At 39.5% G+C, this 4,552-nt stretch overlaps 1 pseudogene across 1 annotated transcript; it reads left to right on the forward strand.

The window, feature by feature from the left end:
- Positions 1–8: 8 nt before the first annotated feature.
- LOC100954010 lies at positions 9–1,517 on the forward strand (annotated as a pseudogene). The gene has a single exon (XR_001161450.2). The product of XR_001161450.2 is annotated as a zinc finger protein with KRAB and SCAN domains 2 pseudogene (transcript).
- The last annotated feature ends 3,035 nt before the right edge of the window (positions 1,518–4,552 follow it).

Here is a 4,552-nt window from a genome sequence, read left to right on the forward strand (position 1 = left end):
AGTCTGAGGCTTTTCGCAAATGCTTCAGGCAATTCTGTTATGAGGATGTGACCGGATCCCATTAAGGTTTTAGTAAACTCTGGGAACTTTGCTGCTGGTGGCTGAAGCCAGAAATGCGTTCCAAGGAGCAGATACTTGAACTGCTGGTGATTAAGCAGTTTCTCACCATTTTACCCGAGAATATTCAGGCTTGGGCACAGAAGCAGTGTCCAGAAAGTGGAGAGGAGGTGGTGGCATTGGTAGTGCATTTGGAGAAAGAGACTGGAAAACTACGACATCAGGTCAGTAGTCCTGTACATACAAAGAAGAAAGCCCCCTTTGGAGCAGCATGGGAGGTGTCAGAATTTCAGCCAGCCCAGGTGGAAACCCAAGCCAGGGTGATATCTCAGGAGGAAGCTGGAAGCTACCACTCAGAACACCAGGAACATCTGAACCAAAAGAAAGAACATCAACCCTTACCCAAGAATGCTAGGCCTTCTCCCTGGTTTCCTGCCCCTGCTGGTGAATGGAGCACCACAGATCAAGAAGTGATAACCTCACAACATCCCTTTGGGTCCCAGAAACCACTGAAAGATGTCCACATGACAAGAGGTTTCTCCTACAAAAGGAGTGTACATCAGATTCCTGCTCACAGAGGCCTCTACCAGGGTATCAGGAAGGAGAGTGTTGGGAACATGGTTTCCTTGGGTAGTACAGTGTCTATATCTAACAAGGCAACCCGGTTGGACCAAAGAAAAGAGCCGTGGACTCTAGGTCTACATTCGTCCAATAAGAGGAGCATCCTGCGAAGCAACTACATCAAGGAAAAGTCAGTTCATGCCATTCAGATCCCTGCAAGGAGTGCCGGGAAAGCATGGAGAGAGCAGCAACAGTGGGGTTTAGAAGATGAAAAAATAGCAGGTGTGCACTGGAGCTATGAGGAAACTAAGACTTTTCTTGCAATTCTCAAAGAGTCTCGCTTTTACGAAACTCTTCAGGCTTGTCCCCGAAATAGCCAGGTATATGGTGCTGTGGCTGAATGGTTGCGAGAATGTGGCTCCCTCCGAACACCAGAACAGTGTCGGACTAAGTTCAAAAGTCTCCAAAAGAGCTATCGAAAAGTGAGAAATGGTCACATGCTAGAACCCTGTGCCTTCTTTGAGGACATGGATGCATTGTTGAACCCTGCAGCCCATGCATCATCTGCTGATAAGCCAAAAGAGATGATGTCTTTGCCCAGAATGAAGAGAATTGGCATCACTGCTAAGGAACAGATCAGTTTGCTGGAAGAGGAGGAGGAAGCTGCAGAAGATTCTGATGGTGATGAAATGGGCATTGAATTTATCCGCAAGTCTGAGACCTGTGGTGCCCCTGTCTTATTTCAAAACCTGAGTGGTAAGAATTGTGCTTTATTAATCTGGTATGAAAATGGATATATGGAAAAAGAAATGAACCAGAAGCAACCAAACCTGGGTGTACTGCCAGCATGCCTTGCCACTTGCACTATGATGTGGCCACATAAATTGAAAGTACTCTAAAGTGTTTGTTTCTGTGCCCCGTGCAATCCAAGTAAAATCACTGAGTGGTTATGGAGTGTTCTTTTTCAGTTTAGAGCACAACATAGACTATTGATTATTTAGGACTTTGCAGAAGGAAGATAAATAGAGGTCCTAAGGATCTGAGAATTGGTATAAAGTAATTAATTGTATTAGATTGTTTATAAGTCAAGGATACATTATTATAACCAGAAAAAGAATATGTAATTATTATAACAGGTTAAAGAACAAACTAAAATTTTCTTCTTAATCTAACGACAAAAAAAAGAGAGAAAAGGAACACAAAATAGATGAGTCAAATAGAAAATATATAGATAAAAATTCTAAAATATCAGGCTGGGCATCGTGGCTTACACCTGTAATCTAACACTCTGGGAGGCCGAGGTGGGTGGATTGCTTGAGCTCAGGAGTTCAATACAATCTGAGCAAGAGTGAGACCCCATCTCTAAAAATAGCTGGACAGTGTAGTAGGCATCTGTAATCCCAGCTAATCAGAACACTGAAGCAATAGCATCCCTTGAGAAGTTGAGGTTGGTGTGAGCTATGATGCCATGGCACTCTACCAAGACTGACAAAATGAGACTCTGTCTCAAAAAAAATAATTCTAATATATCATTAATGACAAAGAATAGACATTAAAAACAACTACACGTTGCTTACAAGAGATAGATCTTAAATATAAGAACACAGGGTCCTTAAATTTTAAAAAGATGGAAAGATAAACCATGCAAACAAAAGCTGGTGTTGAGTATTTGGTGACTGAGAAATGCAATTAAACTGCCAGTTAATATCTGTGTGACAGTGGACAATATGACCACTGTAATATATGACTAAGAACACCTCATGGTTGTTATTCACCAATCTTCAAATCCATAAAAATGATGGTTGTGATCACTCTTGGGGTGATCTCAAATATGGGAATCCAGTGATAGGACTGGAAGAGACCACCTAGTAAGATGGGGGATAAAAACGACTCTCTTCCTACTACAGATTACCAAGCATTCAACAACCAATTATTTTCAAACACATCCTGAAGAGTTTTATTCTGTAAGTATAGAACATCTGCTTCTCTTGCAGATCATTTCATCTTTCAAAGTAGAGGACTCAGTCATGTTGAAACTATTCTGGACATAGTTCTGCTTTTCAGGAAGACTGGTAAAACAAGTGATAGAACTTTGAGGGGAAAAGTTCCTATTGGCTATTTTAGTCCTTGATAACTACTTTGAAAAAATACTTTGACAGTTAAATCCTTTAGTTAATCACCATAATAGTGAGGAAACTACAGATTGAGGAAACTACATTTTTGCTCTTCCAAGTAAACTTAGGTCTAAGTTTATCAGTTTCCATTAGCTGACTTCATAGGTTCATTTGAGAATTGATACCTGTAAAATCTAAGTCTTCTATCCAGAAACATACTGTTTTTTCTAGTTCTTTTATGTCTTTTCAATAAAATATTACAGACTTTCTTTAAAAAAAAAAAAAAAAGAAGTGAAAAATACCATTGCCATATTGCCAAAATGAAACATTCAGAAGAAGACAAAGTCAAAAGTAATATAAAGGAAACTGATAGAAGATTTGGGAAAAAGTTCCAACCACTGGTGAAAGGAAGGCCCAGAAAAGATACCTGCCCAGAAGGGACACAAGTGACTGGAGCAAGTCTCAGGGACACTGCAGCCAGAGCTCAGAAGGGGTAGGACATATGTGGGTGTGGCTCCACCTAATCCTGCTTTAACTTCTTGGTTGAAAACCAGCTGCTTCAGTCAAAATTTAGACTTCCTTCCTCTTTTTCTTGAAGCTCTGGCTCACAGGGGTCTGGTAGGGCCTCAGCCCTCTAATTTACCACCTACAGTTTAAACCCAGGCTCCTCCCCCCACCCCCTTGCAGGGTGGTTTTCCCAGGTGACATTGGATAGGCCTCTCCCCCCACAAAATAAAAAACTTTTAAAAGAGAAAATAGCAAAATGAGAAGGAAGTGCTTTCTGAAAGAAAGAATAGATAGTAATATTCCATAGCTAAAGAAGCTATCTTCCCATTAAAATAGACTCTGAAGAGAAATGGAGGACTATAGATACCTTTTATAGGTATTTTAGAGCACCAAGGATAAAGTGAACATTTCAAAAAGAAAATACAAATTATTCCAAAATAACAAGAACTACATAGATACACTATTTCTTATAAGCAAAAGAATATGCTAGAAAAAAAGTAAGATGATACTTTGAAAATGCTGAGGAAAAAGTATTTTCAACTTAAAATTCTATATAAATTCCATTCAATAATTAAGTGTCATGGCACTTGACTTACATGTTAACTCAGAAGTTTTCTTTCTATCTACCTTTTCTTTAAAAGTTACTTGACAATTTAGCTAAAAAAGAGAGTAAAGCAGGAAATAAAAGGTTAGAGGAGGCAAAGAAATTGAAACTAATTGTGAAAACTAAAGAAGGAAAGTCCCAAGATGACAAGAGACCTACAGAGTTACCAGTCTACTCTGGAAAGGGAGTGAGAGGACTCACTCCCTCACTCACTCCCAAAGGAATAAGAACACATAGAAACACTGGGGAAAATGAGAGCTAACATACCATTAAAAAGACACTACAAAAAATTCAAGGTCCAAATGTTAAACAAAATTAAAGTGCAGCATTATTTTAAATAATTAAGATCATATCTGTAGTGGTTAATTTTATGTGTCAACTTAACTGAGCCATTAGGTACCCAGATATTTGATCAAACATTATTCTAGGTGGTTTTGTGGGGATGTTTTTGGATGAGATTAACATTTGAATAGGTACATTCAGTACAGCAGATTGCCCTCCCCAGGTAAATGGTTATATAATCAATTGAAGGCATGAATAGAACAAGAAAGCTGATCTCTCCACGAACCTGACAGAACACTTCCGTAATGGTGCCTGATCTGGGACATTGACCTTTTCCTGCTATTGGACTCAAACTGAAACACCGTCTCTTCTTGGATCCCAAACTTGCCAGACATTCAAACTGGGACTTTAATCACGGCTCTCCTGG

Source organism: Otolemur garnettii, unplaced genomic scaffold (genome assembly GCF_000181295.1).
Source record: "Otolemur garnettii isolate 467f Iridium unplaced genomic scaffold, OtoGar3 scaffold00070, whole genome shotgun sequence".
In the NCBI taxonomy this organism is placed as follows: Eukaryota; Metazoa; Chordata; class Mammalia; order Primates; family Galagidae; genus Otolemur; species Otolemur garnettii.